The sequence below is a fragment of the Bos taurus genome, chromosome 15 (assembly GCF_002263795.3).
Source record: "Bos taurus isolate L1 Dominette 01449 registration number 42190680 breed Hereford chromosome 15, ARS-UCD2.0, whole genome shotgun sequence".
Lineage (NCBI taxonomy): Eukaryota > Metazoa > Chordata > Mammalia > Artiodactyla > Bovidae > Bos > Bos taurus.
Window position 1 is genome coordinate 32310966 of NC_037342.1, and position 19039 is coordinate 32330004.

At 41.2% G+C, this 19039-nt stretch overlaps 1 long non-coding RNA gene across 1 annotated transcript; it reads right to left on the reverse strand.

Annotated features, from left to right (window-relative positions):
* Positions 1 to 13725: 13725 nt before the first annotated feature.
* Positions 13726 to 16741, reverse strand: LOC104974223 (uncharacterized). The gene is made up of 2 exons (XR_811484.4): positions 15383 to 16741; positions 13726 to 13989 (listed from the first exon to the last, which is right to left on the reverse strand). It is a non-coding gene; the product is annotated as an uncharacterized lncRNA (long non-coding RNA).
* Positions 16742 to 19039: the final 2298 nt, after the last annotated feature.

The window sequence follows — 19039 nt, forward strand, 5'->3', positions numbered from 1 at the left end:
CCCAAGGAACAATGGAATTTAGGCATCTGATATATCTAAGGTGTCTACTATAGGAATTTAAGAAGAAAGAGTCTTCTATAGACCACAGGAATGTAAGGAAGCATATTAAAATTGAATAATAAGTATATGTTAAAAATGGAAAAATAAAGGTACGTCCATTGTGTTACTATATTACCAATCCCCCCTGCTCCCCGCCCCCAAGTTGAATTAGAAACTTAAAACTAAGTTAAAGGTGTGCGTGTGTGTGTGTGTGTGTGTGTGTGTGTGTGTGTGTGTGTGTATTATTATCTGACTTTCTTCTAAAGCTTTTAAATCATTCTTTTCTTTTTTAAGGTAGTGAGAGGACAAATACTTTCAGAATGAGTATTTTCTTGAAAAAATATCTTGAAAAGTTACTAAATCACAGAACTCATCAAAAGTGATCAGACCAGCAAAGTGGAATCAGTCATTAAGAGTTCAAAGGGATTGGAGTTGTTACAGTTGAATCTTTCTTGGTACAGATGAGGAAACTGAGGTCCCTTGAAATTAAAATAATTCTAAGGAGAAAGCAGGGGAGAGCCAGACATTGGTCTCCAATTCAGCTCTTGTTTCTGGTGTAGTGCATTTTCTAATAAACCACTCTGTGTCTCAAAAAGTAATTTTGATAGCATGGTATTGCACAGAGATTTGTGAACTCTTTATATCTGTTGGCTCAAGATTTTGTGCTGGGTGTGTGAATTGGATCACCCTTTATTCTGTTACTTACGGAGATATCACAGAGGAGCCAGTTGCAGTTGACAAACAATATCCAGGGGGGAATACTCCACTGGTCCCCAAGAACTTGACAGTGTACCCCAAGACATTTTTCTACCTATGTGTTTTCATTTGAGACTAATCAGAGTGAAATCATGGTGAATCACTGAGCTTTGTTATATCTACTACAACCAATATCTTTCCAACTCCAAATACATCCTTTTTGAATGTTATAAGTAAGGACAAAGGTTTTGGATAAAAGGTTATGAATTTATAATAAAATAACACTAGGCATCAGTTGACTTGAATGCCCAGGGTCCTGGGTCTTGGCTTGCTGAAGCAAAATAAAGAAGAGAATGAGAACAAAAATTCCTATAATTTGGGGATGAGGGTGGAGGGTACTTTAAAAAGCATCCTGGATTCGAGGGTCTTTTTTTTTTTTTTTGCTTTAAATAATCAATATTTGTCAATTTCACCACATTATTGCTCAGTTTTGATTTCAAATACCTATATCAGAATTTTCCTTGATAAAGTTAAGTAGACAAAGGCAGACTTGCAATATTTCCCAGTCCCCATTCTTGCTCTCAGATCCATTCCCTGGTTTATCTGGATAAGTAAATCTCTCAAGTCTTCCTAGTGGAGACCTGGCTTTTGTTGATTTTCCATCAAAGGAAGGAAGGGCAAAGAGGCCATAAAAAGCTAATATTTTCATTTTGTATAACTTGTTGACTTTAGTTTCTGATTGCCACCCTCACTTCCCTCTCCATTTTTAGGCTAACCAATCAGAAGACCACCTCTCCTTTAGCTACCTCCTTATCCAGACTCTGGAAGAAGGACTCTGGATAAGGACTCATATCCTACCTTTCTTTTTATTACACACTTCTTGGGAGTACCAGGCAATAAATCAACTGGGAAAGGACAGATATGGAAAAGCAATATTTAAAATGAGTTATGATGTAAAAGAGATGACTTGCTATTATGTTTTATCAAAGGCAGCCTCTAATAAGCATAATGTAATTCACAATGCTTAAGCAGGGTGACTTTAATTGCAATAGTCATTAAGCTCACAGGATCATTAAATGCATTAAAAGAGGGAACCAATGAGTTATTGTGAATGAAACAAGCTCCCCCCGACTCACCCCACTTGACCTCTTTAACTGAAATTGAACTTAGCCTGGGTCTCTGATCTGTCACAACTCTTGACTTTCTCTCCTCCTTCTATACCAAGTCACTATTTTAGAACAGGTCAAATACAGAAGTAGGTAAGAGGAAAGACAGAGAGAGGTATTGCCAAACTACAGGTTAAATTTACTAGCAGATTAAATTTTGTTTTCATAACATTTGAAAGTTTGAAACCTAGCCATTTACCTAATTTTTATAAGTTTGTGATCTTCAGATGCCTACAGAAAAAGAACTACCCACATACAAGAAGTTCCATTTCCCCAGTAATTACAGAAATGTAAATGGAAATTTATCAAGTTGGTAAAAATAGAAACAAAATGATTTTTCCTATTGATGGAGAGCATATAGGGAAATAGGTACTCTCTTACATTTCTGGTGGGATTTTAAACATTAATACATTTCTGGAAAATGAGTTGGCACTATGTATCAAAAACCTTAAAAAGTATTCATATATGTTGAACCAGAAATTTGGTATCTAGGAAGTTATCACTGAAATCGTTAAGGTTTAGCAATGAAGATAAATGTAAAAAGAAATTGGAAATACTCTACATATCCTACAATAAGAGATTGGTTAAATAAGGTAACATGAAAGTGAAAGTCGCTCAGTTGTGTCCAACTCTTTTCGACCCCTTGGACTGTACAATCCATGGAATTCTCCAGGCCAGAATACTGGAGTGGGTAGCCGTTCCCTTCACCAGGAGATCTTCCCTACCCAGGAGTCAAACTCAGGTCTCCTGCATTGCAGGCAGATTCTTTACCATCTGAGCCACAAGTGAAGCCTAAGAATACTGGAGTGGGTAGCCTATCCCTTCACCAGTGGATCTTCCTGACCCAGGAATTGAACCAGTGTCTCCTGCCTGCATTACAGGTGGATTCTTCACCAACTTAGCTATGCTGCTGCTGCTGCTAAGTCACTTCAGTCATGTCTGACTCTGTGCGACCCCATAGATGGCAGCCCACCTGGCTCCCCCATCCCTGGGATTCTCCAGGCAAGAACACTGGAGTGGATTGCCATTTCCTTCTCCAATGCATGAAAGTGAAAAGTGAAAGTGAAGTCACTCAGTTGTGTCTGACTCTTCGCGACCTCATGGACTGCAGCCTACCAGGCTCCCCCACCCATGTGATTTTCCAGGCAAGAGTACTGAAGTGGGGTGCCATTGCCTTCTCTGAACTTAGCTATGAGGGAAGCCCAAATAAGGGAACACAGAACTAATAAGTGACTATTATACATTTATTTAAAGTGATATTTTAGAAGTGTATTTATTGAGAAGGAACAGATGTTAACATAAAGTGATAAAATGTGGACCACAAAAGCTTGTGAATGGCATGAACCCATTTTTGTACTATATATATATTAAATGCACATTTACCTTTTCATAGAAAATGGTGGGGATTTATGTTCTGGTCTCTTTGACATCATCTTTCAACATTCATACCCTTTCACCCTACTGTTTGGACATATTGGAATTATTTTAGTCTTTTGGATGCAAATGCTCCTTCTCTCTCTTTTTCTCCTGGGCTTTGCAGAATAGCATTCCCAACTTTTAGAACACTGTCTCTGCTGTTCATCTATTCACACAATCCCCTCAAGTTTGGCTCAGAGCTCACGTTCAGTGGTTTCTACTCCAGGAATCCTTTCTTGACCTCCCAAGTCTGGGTTGGGTTCTCTTTCCACGGTTTACATCTGTATCCCTGTGATGACCTGTTGATGTGTGTGTGTGTGTGTGTGTATGTCTGTGTGTGTCTGTGTGTGTGTGTGTGTGACCTGTTCTTTCTATGGGAATAGACTGTCTGTAGGTTCTTACAGCACCAGGTGTGAGAGCCCTTCTCTAAGATGGCCGCCATCGAGTTTTCACTTCCCTCTTCTGCTTGCCAAGCCCCATGGAGAGGTGGAGTCTATTCTTTCCCTCACCCTGAATCCAGATTGGTTTTAATGACTCACTTGGACCAATAAAATGTAGCAGAAGTTCTTCAGGGAATTCTAAGACTTTCACTTGGGTTTCTTAGAACACTTCCTGTGGGGAAGTTAGTCATCGGCTAATATGTATGACTGCTGTGAGATGGCCATGCTGTGAGAAATTCACACTCCACTGGGACTGAGTGGAGTAGCCTAGAGAATGGGACATTACGGGGAGGGAGAGGGAGAGGGAAGAGGAGAGAGAGACACGATGGCCAAGGAGCACTGAGGTTCTCAGTTCAGTTCAGTTCAGTCGCTTAGTCGTGTCTGACTCTTTGCGACCCCATGAATCGCAGCACGCCAGGCCTCCCTGTCCATCACCAACTCCTGGAGTTCACTCAGACTCACGTCCATCGAGTCAGTGACACCATCCAGCCATCTCATCCTCTGTTGTCCCCTTCTCCTCCTGCCCCCAATCCCTCCCAGCATCAGAGTCTTTTCCAATGAGTCAACTCTTCGCATGAGGTGGCCAAAGTACTGGAGTTTCAGCTTCAGCATCACTCCTTCCAAAGAAATCCCAGGGCTGATCTCTTTCAGAAATAGATGGGGAAACAGTGGAAACAGTGGCTGACTTTGTTTTTTTGGGCTACAAAATCACTGCAGATGGCAACTGCAGCCATGAAATTAAAAGATGCTTGCTCCTTGGAAGGAAAGTTATGGCCAACCTAGATAGCATATTCAAAAGCAGAGACATTACTTTGCCAACAAAGGTCCATCTAGTCAAGGCTATGGTTTTTCCTGTGGTCATGTATGGATGTGAGAGTTGGACTGTGAAGAAGGCTGAGCACCGAAGAATTGATGCTTTTGAACTGTGGTGTTGGAGAAGACTCTTGAGAGTCCCTTGGACTGCAAGGAGATCCAACCAGTCTACTGAGGTTCTAGCCATCTTAAAAGTCGCCTCTTCAGCCTACCAGCCCAGAAAACACCAAGTGTATTCAGCTGAGTCATCCTCCAATTCTTGATCCACAAATTTCTGGATGAGATTAAATGGTTGTTTAAGCAACTAAGTTTTGACGTATTTTGTTATGGTGATAGATAACTGTAATATCAGCTTGGCATGTAGTGAGCCTTCAGTAAATATCTAATAAAAGAATGGGGATGTTTGCTTTCTTTTTTTCCAGTTTACTTTATTTCTCTGTAATGTAATGTGTATAAACAATAAACTCCCCCACTCCCAATTTTTTTTAAAAAAGAAAGAAGTCCCAGGAGAGCTAAAAATGAGAAAGACGTGAAAGATAACAGACTATGGCCAATTCACCACTGAGTATGTTCAACTTAACCCAATTCTGTAGAAATGTCTGATTCATTCTGGAAGGCTGGCTTCTCCATGACAGCCTTTGTCTCACTGGAGACATGAATATTTATCTAAAAGCCTAATGCCCTGACAGAGTGAAATAGGACCATAGCCTTGACTTTTTAATCTGTTTCTAGAACTTCCAGTGATCACAGACAACTTCACCAGGTCAGCTTAGCCTTCTGTGAGCTTGTCATTCCGTTATTTAGGGAAGAGAAACATTAGGCTTCCTTCTTCTGCTTACAGAACAGTCTCAGGTTCTTAAGGTTAAGAGCATGGAAGTCTTCATTTTTCTTCTAACAGTGTTTACGCCTATTGGCTCACCATGATGTGGCAGTGGGTGGGGGCATTGTACCGGCTTCCTTCCCGTGAGAATTTCTTTCCAGTCTGGGCTGCACCTAAGTTTTGCTTATGAAGCCTAGGGAGGGCAATTACTGTCAGCGGCACTTCTAAACCAGTTGAGCATCTGTGTCTAGGATGAATTAGGTGTCCTGGATGGATGGAGTGAAATGCTCTTTAGTGACAAGTGGAGGATTAACTAGATGATCTATGCTAACACTCTGAGCCCAGAAATTCTATGGCATCATGGATTTCCGCTTGGAGAGCTGAGTGCATTGAGCTCTTTCCAACTCTAGCATTTTGGATCCCATTATTCCATAGATATGTCTGTACATTCTAGATTTCCTGAGACTAAAGTAAAATAAACGAGTTCATGAATGGATGAATAAGATGCATAGCTTTATTAAACATTTTTTATTGTGGTAAAATATGCATAAGATTTAATAATTCACAATTAAATTTTTTAAAGTGCACAGTTTAGTAGCATTAAGCATATTCATAATGTGTAACCATGACTAGTTCTTATTTCCAGAACTTTTTCATCATCCCTATAACTTGATTTTTAAAATACCTCTACTGCCTATTCAAAGGCTATTTTTTCTTATCTCTAGATTCTAAGTGGTTGATGTGGACAAATAACTGACCTTGAGATAAGTGCCTTATGACCCAAATCCTCCATGGATGAAATCTTCCAGAAACATGTTCACCAGAGTGGTAATACTAAGACAGATTTCTCAATGTAAGGGTTGTGTGAGTGATTTTAAATCCTCTGAGAGGAGTGAACATCTAAAAGCGTTAACAGCTACAATTAGTGAATCACTCAGAACATTTTCAGGTTTGGGGGTGAGCCTTGCTCTGTGGGCTCAGTGTCTATTCTCGTCTCCTCCTGCTAATAGATTTCACTCCCCAGGTTCAGAGATGATTGTGTGATCTAGGATCCCTATTTGGACATAGGGCCTCTTTCCTAGGCCATAGTAATGGTCCAAGGGATGAGCATAGGATCCAAACCATGTTCAGAATTTTCATTTTGGTTTCTCTCAAATTTCAGTTGGGAGAAGAAGGCCTTCATTTTCATCTCTGATTTTGGAACATTTGGAGTATACGTCTGAAATAACTGGCAGCCATGTTAGGTAAGCTAGTTTGGGAGAATAAATCTAATATTTAGAGAGATGCAGAGATAAGAGATGAAGAGACTTCTTAGAACATTTGGTCCTTGGTTTAGTTGTCCCTAAGGCCATATGCATTGCTTTCTGCTGTTGATTTTATTCATCCTCCTCTTTTGCTTGAATCGTTTTCAGGTGTGTTTATGTCCCTGGTAACAACAGTCTTGACCAATACAGTGTGATTTATAATGGTAGCCAAACTACAGATGTTTATCAGTAATATAGATGCCAGCCAGTGTGGCTACCCTGTGACTCTATGGGGTAAACATATGGAGACAGGAAGATAGTGTTTCCTGTATCCATTCATCCACAAGTCCAACCATCTGTCCATCCATACTCCAGCCCCCTGGATATTACATGAATATAAAGCAACACTTTCAATTGCTAGAATTTTTCCGTCCGTGAAATCCTACTCATTGTTCAAAATGATTAGCATACAATCGCAGGGATCATAGCACTCTGTCCATTTCAAGAAACATGAGACTTAGCGTAAGGAATTAGGTTGGGCTTCTTCCCAGATGCCACTAATGGTAAAGAATCTGCCTGCCCATGAGACTCAGGTTTGATCCCTAGGTCGGGAAGATCCCCTGAAGGAGGAAAATGGCAACCCACTCCAATATTCTTGCCTAAAAATTTTCACGGACAAAAGGAGCCTGGCAGGCTACAGTCCATGGGGTTGCAAAGAGTAGGACACGACTGAGTGACCCGAGCACATTTAGGTAATTACACAATTGTTGCATGTCCTGGAGGAGCAAACTCTAGGTTGGGCCTCTGGGAATGACTCTTAGACCAATACAGTGGAATTGCTCTGCCAAGGGAGCTTCTATTTCTGCCATGATAAGGAGGGAGAGGAATTGGGAGGCCACCCTGGAATTACTGACTTCAAAACAGGAGTCAAGAAGCCACTTCAGATGTTTTTAATTGCCCATAAAGCCAGTGATTAGGAAACTTTCATCTGCTGCAGAAAATCCCCAGATCTCCACAACTGTATTAATACTTACCAGGGGTGGTACTGTTTCAAGGAAATGGACCCCACCTTGCTTCCACCTTCCACACTTGGGTGTACCTAAATGCATACAATGTTAATTGGGTGAAAGAAACAGTGTTCAGGGACTTCCCTGGTAGTCCAGTGGCTCAGACTCCATGTTCCCAAAGCAGGGGGGCCTGGGTTAGGGAACTAGTTCCCTCATGCCACAACCAACTAAGACCAACTAAATATTTTTTAAAAAGAAACAGTGCTTAGAACAGAGGTGGGGATAAGCTTGTTCTCTGTGCTAGTTAAACCTCATATTTGCATTTAGTTTTGGGTACTCCCCTACCTTAAAAGGGAAAAATGATAAGTAATGTATTTGGAGAATGGTGGGGACATGACGAAGAAGAAACCAAAAAAAAAAAAAAAAAAACCCATATCACATAAGGAATAACTGAAGGATCTGGGGATATGTAACTGGGAGAGAGAAAACTCAAGAACTTTCTGCCAGGTTCTGCTAGAAATCTGAAAGGCTAGTTCTTTATGATCCTTAGGGGTAGGATGAAAGCAATAGGAGTTAGAGTTGAATGGCCTTAGGAAGAAGCTTCTCCTAATCAAGGCTTTGGAATGATTGGACTACTCGAGTCCTCCATCTCTTGAAGGACCCAACCATTGTTTACACAACCAGGTGATGTTGTGGATGTTGTAGAAAATACTGTATTTTTACTCCCCCACCCAGTTTTGTATTTTTGATGTTATAGTTTATATATCCATGTTTACCCATAACTTTTTATAGTAGCTATAATAGATTTTATACAATTTTTGTCTTTTAATTTTTGTACTAGTTTGTTTGGGACTTCCCAAGTGGCGCTAGTGGTAAAGAATCCACCTACCAATACAGGAAATGCAAGAGATGCAGGTTTGATTCCTGGGTCGGGAGGATCCCCTGGAGAAGGACATGGCAACCAACTCCAGTATACTTGCCTGGAGAATCCCATGGACAGAGGAGCCTGGCGAGCTACAGTCCAAAGGGTCACAAAGAGTCCAACACAACTGAATCGACTTTGCATGCATACACATACTAGCTTATTTAAGTGATTGATCTACAGCCTTTACTATATATTTGCCTTTACTAATGGGATTTTTCCTTTCCTGTAAATTCCTGCTTCCCATAGTAGCTTTTCCTTTTCCACTTAGAGAAGACCTTTTCACACTTCTTTTAGGGTCAGTTTAGTATTTGAACTCTTTTAGTTTTTGCTTGCCTGAAAAGTTCTTTCTCTCTTCTTAAATTCTGAATGATAAATTTGCTGGGTAGAGTATCCTAGGTTGTAGGTTTTTCCCTTTCAGCACTTTAAATATATCATGCCACTCCCTTCTGACTTGCAAAGTTTCTGTAGAAAAATTAGCTGATAGCTATTATGGGGGTTCCCTTGTATGTGACTGATTTTCTGTTGCTATCTTTAGAGTTCTGTCTTTAACTTTTGCCATTTTAATTATGATATGTCTTGGTTGTTTCTGTTTGGGTTCATTGTCTTTGGGATTCTCTGTGGTTTCTATAGCTGGATATCTGTTTGCTTCTTCAGGTTTAAGAAGTTTTCAGACATAATTTCATCAAATATATTTTTGACTCCTTTGTCTCACTTGTCTCCTTCTAGGACCCCTATAAGTACTATTGATATTGTTGCAGAGGTTCCTTAAACTCCTCATTTTTTAAAATTTGCTCTTCTTTTTGCTATTCTGATTGGGTGATTTCCATTATTCTGTCTTCCAGGTCACGTATACATTCTTCTGTATCAGCTAGTCTGCTGTTAATTACTTCTAGTGTGTTTCTCAGTTCAGTTGTTATATTCTTCAGCTCTCTGGTTCCTTTTTCATATTTTCTAGCTCCTTGTTAAAATTCCCCATGTTCACCAATTCTTTTGCCAAATTCAGCTAGCATTCTTTTTATTTTTTTATGAGGCATAATTGATAAACAACATTATATAAGTTTCAGGTGTACAACATAGTGATTTAAAAATTTAAAGGTTATATTCCATTTATAGTTGTTATAAAATATTAGCTATATTCTCTGTATTGTACAATACATCCTTGTAGTTTATTTTATATGCAGTAACTTGTACCTTTTAATTCCCTATATCTATCTCACCCCTCCCACCTTCCTCCTTCCTACTGGTGAGTCTGTTTCTTTAGCATTCTTATTACTAATGCTTTGAACTCTTTGGTAAACTGTTTATCTCTCTTTAGTTGTTTTTTCCATGTTCTTTCATCTAAATTCCCGTGTTTTCTCATTTTGTTTAAAAATGTATTTTTAGATACTAAAGATTTGACTATGTATTCCTTATGAAGTTGTTAATTTTGCCAAAGCTCTGCACTTTCCTCAATCTTCCTGGATACCTGTGCCCATATTAATGATGGCTTTAGAAAAAATTTGTTAGTCTGAATGCTGTGTTACTCTCAGGATCCAAAATCAGATCTTATGAAGGGGTGGTGGCTCTGTGGAACTCAGGAGAGGGGCAGATATGGCTGAAATAACCCCTCCAGGGGTTGAAGAAAAATAAGAAATAATAGTAGTACCCCTCCAAAAAAGGACTTTAGAAATGTATCTTACAGGAAATTTGGGGTGGAACTGAGGTTAGAATGAGGGGTGTAATAACAGCTACTAAGCATTGAGCATGCCATGTTTGTAACACATATCATGTAATACATCCTTTTCAGAGCTCCTTGATTTACACATGAGGAAGATGAAGCTCAGAAAGGCTAAAGAATTTGTCCAAGGCAACAGTTACTAAGGGCAGGGCCAGGGTTTGAACCCCACAGTTCATGTGGATGCATACATACCCCACTACACTGCACTTCATGACCAAGCTGGGACACAATAAATACCCGGCTGGTAATGGAGCCCGGCCTATTAACAGCCTGATCTACACAGCAGGCCAGGAAGGTAAGATAAGGCAAATGTCAGAACTATTTGGGTAATGAACCATTTTTCTTTCTATAGTTGGGATAACACAGTCAAATCTATACATAGCTGAGGAATGCTATTTTTGAGACATCTGTAATAACTTATTTCACTACCACTTATTCCAGTCACAGTTTCTTATCCATAAAGTAGAAATAAAAGTAATTGCCTCAAAAGGGTTATGCAAGGATTCATTGAGATAATGTATGTAAAAGTGCTTGCCTAGAGTGTGGTTATCAAATAAAATGGAGTTGACTCTAAATTCCCAAATCAGGGGTTGTTTTGCCTTTACGGACATGGTCTCAGTCTTAGACTGCCTAGTCAATTAGAAAAACAGAGGAACACTGATGAAGAGAACAGACTTGTGGGCATAGCGGAGGAAGAAGAGGGGAGGACGAATGGAGACAATGGCATTAACACATATGCATTACAGTGTGTAAAACAGACAGCTACTGGGAAGCTGCTGTAGAACACAGGGAGCTCAGCCTGGTGCTCTGTGATGACTAGAGGGTTGGGAGAGGGGAGGTGGGAAGGAGACTCAGGAGGGTATACTCATCGCTGATTTGCGCTGACTGATCTGATCTGATCTGATGGCAGAAACCAACACAACATTGTAAAGCAATTATCCTCCAATCAAAAATTATTTTTTTTTTTAAATAAAAAAAGAACAATGGAAAAGAGGCATTTTTGAATTCTGGGGAGATCTTTTTTTTTTTTTTTTTAAAGGAATTTCATCTGTGAAAGCTTTTTCGGGTCTACCTGTGGTTATATCCAAATGGGCAGGGAAAGTACGGAGTTCAGCTTAAATTCAGTGAATCCAACATATGTTCAGGTACAGCCACTATTTCTGTAAAAGACTAGGCAGCTGTTTATGTGACAGGATCTGAAAGGCCCAGAAAGGCCTCCTGTCCTCAAAACTTTCCTCTTTCAATCAGACATAGAATCTAAAATTCCATTTTGAGAAATCTCCTCTTGGGTAAGCCACTGATTCTCAGACTTTGTATCAGAATTGCCTGAAGAACTTATTAATATTTGAAATAGTGACCCTGGAAGACTTTCCTGGTGGTCCAGTGATTATGAATCCACCTTCCAGTGCAGAGGGGTACAGGTGTGATCCCTGATTGGGGAGCTAAGATCTCACATGCCCCCCCAAAAACATAAAACAAGCAATACTGTAACAAATTCAATAAAGACTTTGGGGAACACGTGTATACCTGTGGCGGATTCATGTTGATGGATGGCAAAACCAATACAATACTGTAAAGTAATTAACTTCCAATTAAAATAAATAAATTTATATTAAAAAAAATGGCCCACACTAAAAAATAAAAAGTCTTAAAAAAATATTGACCCTGGGACTACTGAGTCAGACTCCTTGGGGTTGGGGCTCAGGCCACTATAATTTTAACTAGACGAGTCTAATGCACAACAAAGCTTGAAAATATCAGATCAAGGCATTATATCCACAAAAATCCCTATTAAATTTCAAGTTTTCTCTTGGGAAGTTGCCATGGTTCTCAAATTATAGCTTCTACTTCCTCCTCCTACTAAAACTGTTGTGGTCCATAGCATCAGTAATCTCTTTGTTGCCAGGTCTAATGGATTATTTTTGGTCTTCATATATTATGGCATCTCCCCGTCTCTCCTCAGCATCTGATGCTGCTTCCTTTTCCTCTTCTCTTAATCTCTGAGATATCAATCTCTCCTACTTTTCTGCCTTATGTCCTTGACTGTTTCTCAGTTTCTTTAGCTGGCTTACCCTTCTCCTTTCAACTCCAAATATGGACGTTTGCATAAGGAAATCAGGCTTGCACCAGGCCCCCAGTTCTTTTCGGTACACACTTTTCCTGGATTTCAATAGCTAGTCGCCAGCCATTTCCAAAATTTTACCTCCTACCTCGTCTTCTCCCAGAGCTCCAGTGTAGTGGTCTCTCTGCTCAGTCCTGTCTGACTCTTTGCAACCCCATGGACTGTAGACCGCCAGGCTCCTCTGTCCATGGGATTTTTCATGCAAGAATACTAGAGTGGGTTGCTATTTCCTTCTCCAGGGGGTCTTCTCGACCCAGTGATTGAACCTGCATCTCATGTGTCTCCTGCATTGCATGCAGATTCTTTACTGCTGAGCCACTGGGGAAGCCCCAGTTTTGTCCTACCAACTATTAATACCTACTTGGATATCTTATGATTATTTTGAACTCAGTGGGTTGAATAGGATACTTAGACTCTCCCCTCCCCCACATCCTCTTTAATTTACCCTTCTCAGGAAATGATACCACAATCTACCCAGTTACTCAAACTAGAACTTAAGACATCATGTGGAATCCTACTTCTCTCTCATCACCCACATCCACTCCATCAGCAAATCATGTCAGTGCCCTTCCCAAATGAATCTTGAATCTTTCCATCTCTCTGTCAGATTCCTTCTTAGTATCCCATTACTTTTTTTATATCATTCTCAAGGAACCCAGGTCATTCTTTTAAATAACTCAAAACATAAAAACATAAATTAGATCACTAATTTCTTCCCTTAAACATTCAGTGGCTTCACACTGCATTTAGAGTAAAACTGATATCTTACTGTTTCTGTAAGGCACTTCCTAACTTCTTTCTCATCTTGGTCTACAAGGCTCTCTATTTTCTGATTCACCGCATTCCTCACCATATTCCAGTGACAGTGGCCTCCTTTAGGTTTCTCAAATACTCCAAAATTATTCTTCTCCTCAGGGCCTTTGTATACATTGTTCCTTCTGCCTGGAATGTTATCTCTATGACTGGTTATTTCTCATCTCTTAAAGCTTTTAGTTTATATCTCACCATCTGTAATCATTATCCCACAGTAGTACTCTCCATTATTTTCCATTAATTCTTCAGAGTACTTTGAATTGCAGTTACTTATTCATTCATTTGTTGGTTTGTTTACTGTCTATCTCCCACAATGGAAAATAAGCTCCATGAATTCAGGAGCTATGTCTACACATCCAGCTTCTAAAATAGTGTCTGGTATGTGATACCTGCTCAGCAAATATCTACATCATCATCATCATAAATAAGAAAATGTAGCAGAATATTTAGATTTGGGATGTTTTAAAAAGTTTTTCTAGGCTTGATAAGAAACCAAGAAATCATAAAAACTGACAGATTTAGCTACATTAAGCATTTAACATTTTTGTATTACAGAGGTAAAAAGGCAGAAAACTGAGAAACATCTTTTATAAATTATTCAAAGGAATTTCTTCAAATCAGTATGAAAAGATAAGTAGGCCCCGCGGGTCCCAGACGGGGATTCTGGGAGGTGGGAGACAGTTCTAGCCGTGTGGCCCTTGTTCTGTGCGAGCGTGGGCGCGTCTCGAACTCCCGGGCCTGGCCAGGCTGGGCGCGGGGCTCCGCTCCTCCCTCGTTATAAAAAAAAAAAAAAAAAAAAGATAAGTAAACCAATGGAAAATGGGTAAGAGATACAACTTATAGAAGAAAAATAACAAGTGGTCAGTAAAAATAAAATATCATAATATGCTCAACCTCACTCTTAAAAACATCAGATTTTCATTCTGTTGAATTAGCAAGAATTCAAAGACTTATAAATACCCAGGTCAGGTGTGTGTGGAAACAGTTAACTTTTATACATTAACCATCATACACTAACAGTTAACTTTCTTACATGTGTTGTAGATTAGTGTAACTTTTTTTTTGAACAATTTAGCCATGCCTATTGAAATTTAAAATGTGCTTTACCTTTGACCCAACTCTGCTTTGGATTAGCAATTTTAGGAATTTATCCTAAAATAATACTTTCACAATGTGCAGTGTATATTCATATAAGGGTATATAGTATATTCATTTATGAATATATGAGATATATTCATGTATATGTTTAGTGTGGCATTGTTTTAATAAACAAAACTGGAAACGATCTGCTCATGCAATTAAATAATGGTACACTCACACAAAGAAATAGTATGCAGCTATTAAAAAGGACAGTAGGGTAGATTTGTAGATTCTGTTTCAGAAAGTATCCTCTGATACATTGCTAAATTGAACACATTTAACTGAGTGGTATATGTAGTAAGATGACTTACCGACTGAACAACAAAATGTAGTAAGATTTCCCCCTTAAAAAAATTAAAATGTAAGTATTTATAAGTTGTATAAATATGTTCAGGTAGACATGAAAAAAGAAAAGGACTGAAATTCTTAACCATGGCTATATTTGGGAACCTGGATTTTGGAAAACATTTCCTTTCTGAATCCTCATATTTCATTCATTTCTTGTCTTATTTGGCTTTAAAAAAAAAAAAAACAAACAACCAAAAAACCACAAGTGTCTATTGTTCTTGTAAGTTTAAAAAATGGGATAGAGAGCTGGGGAGAGAGGGAGGGGAAGAAAGGGAAGGAGGAAGGGTTAGAGGGAATGAGAGGGAAAGAGAAAAGAGAAAGACTAGCTGTTGGTTTCACGCATTTTGCCATCAGCTGTGTTTGGAGCTGCCCTGCTGGGCCTCGTGGAAGGTCAGACCATTCGGTCAAGGGTTCAGGGGCATCAGCCCTTCCCCTCTCCCTCTTTATTCTCCAGAAGGAGAGGCACTTTGGCATCATATGTTTTTGTAAGGATTAAATGAGATAAAAGTTGAGAGAAAGCTTTATCAACTAGAAAGCTCTTTCAAATACAAGAGATTATTATCATCATCAGAGTCCACTTCGACCTCCCGCAGTCCCTTTTTTCCCATAAGAGCCTTTCGCCCCTCCACCCTCATGTCTTTCCCCGGGAGTGAGTCGGGCCTGCCTCCTGCCTCACCATTTCACCCCGGCCTCGGCCCAGCCGCTTCCCAGCAGAGCTTGGCTGTCCCTTGAACTTTCAGTGTTGGTTCGATTTCCTCCAGTGGTACCACATGCTGCTGTGCAAACAGAGCACGTGGTCCGGCCAAACAAAGGAACATGTGTGTGTGTTGCAAACCACCCCCCTATCACGGGAGTGCGAGCTCCGCCAGGAGAGGGCCCGGCCCGCGCGCGCGCGCGCGCTATAATTTTTCACTGCAGTTGAAACACCCCGTAAGCTCTCAGGAAGCAGCGGGGGTGGGGGGAGCGGCCGAGAGTAGGGGCTTGTGTCTCTGGCTCTTTCCATCACCGCCCTGGAAATAGCAGCGATCGTGCACGGCCAGACCGGAGCTTCCCCCAAGCTGCTAAGATTTCATTTCACCTCCAGCAGGCTGCTTGGGGACTCGCTGGGAAAAGATCACTCTCCCGGGATGCTGTCAGGGGGAGGGGGGCCAGGACTGTATACAGCTGTCAAAACGTCTCAGACGGGAGGCTCCGGCACATCTGCTCGAGCCTGTCTCCGGCTGTGGGGCACGCGGGGAGCGCCTCAAACCTATCTCTGTACTGGCGAGCGGTAATTGCATTAGGATTAGTTATCTCCTGCGCTCTGCTCATTAGCCCTGAGGATGGCTCGCATCCAGCGAGAGGGTGGCGCAGGGCAAGGGAGAAGACGTGCGCCTAACAGGTCGTGATAATGAAAGACGCTCTCCTAGAGCTTGCTTCCCTCCTCCTCTCCCCCCCCCCCGCCCCCCCACTGTCCTCCAACGTCTTCCTCTAAACCTCATTTCCTGACTTTTTTTTCCTAAAGGTCTTATGAAATGCGCAATTTAGGAAGATTACAAAGAAAAAAATATCTAGACTGGAATGGAGGTGGGGGAGGGATGCTGCGGAGAGCACGGTGGGGTGGGGGGCGGGGGTGCTGGGCTGATGGCCTGAGTCAGAGGATGCGAAGAAAGCGGTTGGTTGGCATGTTCTGACGCCAAGGCCAATGGCCCGAGAGCACCTAGGTGCTTTTTCTGGCGGGGCTGGCTCCTGATAAGTTTCAGTTTCCTTCCCTGAGTGATGCCCAAGACGAGGAAGAAAGGGAGAGGTGGCGATTTCCAGGGGATTCGGGTCCCGAGGAGCCCCACCTTGGATTGTGTGAACTCTGGAGCCCGCACCCACCAGGCTGAGCTGGGTGGGTCCTTACTCTCTGCTCCCAGCGCTCTGGCCGGCTTGATCCCAGAAACAGGAGGGAGCGGTTGTTTGTTTGCCCCAGGAATGGGGACCGAGTCAGTTCATTTTTCACTGCACTTAGCACACTGTCTTGGTATACAGAGGTGCTCAAAAGTGTGTGATGGGTAACAATTAGAAAAAAAAAAAAAAAAAAATCAGGGGATTTACCCTTGAGGGTACCATGATCCCAACCTCGATTTTCAGGGTAGTCAGACTTACTAAGTCAGGTGACTTCAACAGGTAATCTAACTTTTCCAAATGTATTTTCTTATTGGCAAAACAGGGTTAATAATTTACCCATAGACTTATTCACATGAGTAAGTCACGCCCAATAGAGTGCAACACGTAGTAGGTGCTCAATAGATATTATTAGTTCCTCTCCATATCTTGCTTTATTCATTCCTAAGATGGGAGTTTTTTTAAAAAAACCTCTTTGATGTCTCAGGAGGAGGTAATTAACGTTCTCTTAACCCATCTGAAAGGGCCAATAGAGTACAAAGTTGTTTTATAATTAAGAAATGTATCAAACCCTGTGCAGGACTAATTGCTGTGCAAATTTGATTGAGGCCTGTAAGGACAAGATTGCCTTTAATGGGTTGCAAGGAAGGGGACTACTTAATATTCTTCAGGGAAGTTCCAATACTCAAGTCTCACCGTTGGAGACTGCATCACCAACCATTAGGAGCCCTGCTCAATGGTTTAGAGTGAATACACCAGGGCTTTGCTTAAATAATTATTTTGAAACTGGAAGGTTTATTGAGAGTTCAGGGTTCAGATTTAGAAATGTCAGAAATAGAGTTTTATTTGTTTCCATTGCACATAATGAATTTCCCTTTAAATAATGAAGCCATGAAAATGCCATTGTACCACATACTCCAGTGGATTGCCAAGTGTTGAATTAGGTCCCTGTGAGACTAAGTCTTCAAAGCTACATCCATCAGAGAATGGGGGCGTTTATAGTTTTCACAGGAATCATGGATCCAAAGGGTGCTCAGTGGAGGCATACCCCTTAGCGAGTCTACAGTCTCCACTTTTCAACATCTACTGGGGGTTTAAGAGACTATTTGGCAATCCTTTTTATAGGCATCTGGAGCAATACTTTGGAGAGGAGACGGTGGAGGAAAGTTGCTAGAACAGCCTGTGTGGGTTCTGTGTAATAGTATGCGACAAAGATGTTCTGCCTTAGACAGAAGACCATGTGTATGTATTCAAGTTGGGGTCCACTGGGAATGAGGAGTGTGGTTGGCTTCTTTCTGTCTGGCCTGAAGCCACCCATTGTGCTTATCACAAGTGAATCCAAAGGACTGGCATGGTTTGCCTCTGGGGTCAAATCTTCCTCTGCCATCCACAGAGCCCCAGGGTACCAAAGTCTTTTTTCTTCTTCTTACACCTCCTTCTCTCTTTGTGTCTCTTCTCTGTCTTCCCCAAGTAAGTGATTTCCCTTTTCACCCCTGAGGCTAATTCACGTATGTCTCTTTTATTTATTTATTTAGTAACAGGTTTTAAAACACTTACTTGGCGGTACCACGTCTTAATTGCAGCATGTAGGATCTTTAGTTGTGGCATGTGAGATCTTAGTTCCTTGACCAGGGATCAAACCCAGGCCGTTTGAATAGGGAGCGTGGAGTCTTAGCAATTGGACCACCAGAGAAATCCCCATCCATGTCTCTCCTTGACTGCACTATTCTCTGCTTCTATCTGGAGTTGTCCTTAATTATCATTTGTTCTTAAGTATATTATATATAAGTATATACACTTATATAATATTAAGTGTATTCCCACTGGAAATTTTCTTGGTTTACTTATACTCTCACCCATAGTCCGCTCTTCCTCATATTGTCAATACATCTTCACTTGAGTTGCTCTTTTTCTAATATCTTTCCTTCTGCTGCTGCTGCTGCTGCTGCTAAGTTGCTTCAGTCGTGTCCGACTCTGTGCGACCCCATAGACGGCAGCCCACCAGGCCCCGCCGTCCCTGGGATTCTCCAGGCAAGAACACTGGAGTGGGTTGCCATTTCCTCCTCCAATGCAGGAAAGTGAAAAGTGAAAGTGAAGTCGCTCAGTCGTGTCCGACTCTTAGCGACCCCATGGACTGCAGCCTACCAGGCTCCTCCATCCATGGGATCCTCCAGGCAAGAGTACTGGAGTGGGTTGCCATTGCCTTCTCCGATCTTTCCTTCTAATGCCCTTCTTATTCTTCTACAACTGCTGTCTCCATTGTGACATTTTTCAATGACCCTTGAATCCCCTGAAGCCTGACTTTTGCCTCCTTTAGTCTCCTGATTGCCAATGTCAATGGTCCATTATGACTCCACCCTCCCTTGTTTATCAATCTCTCAAGACCCCCTGGGCATATGTCACAGGGCACTGTTTTCCGAATTTTTCTGAGTTTTCCAGGCTTCCTTTCCTCTTCTCTCTCCCC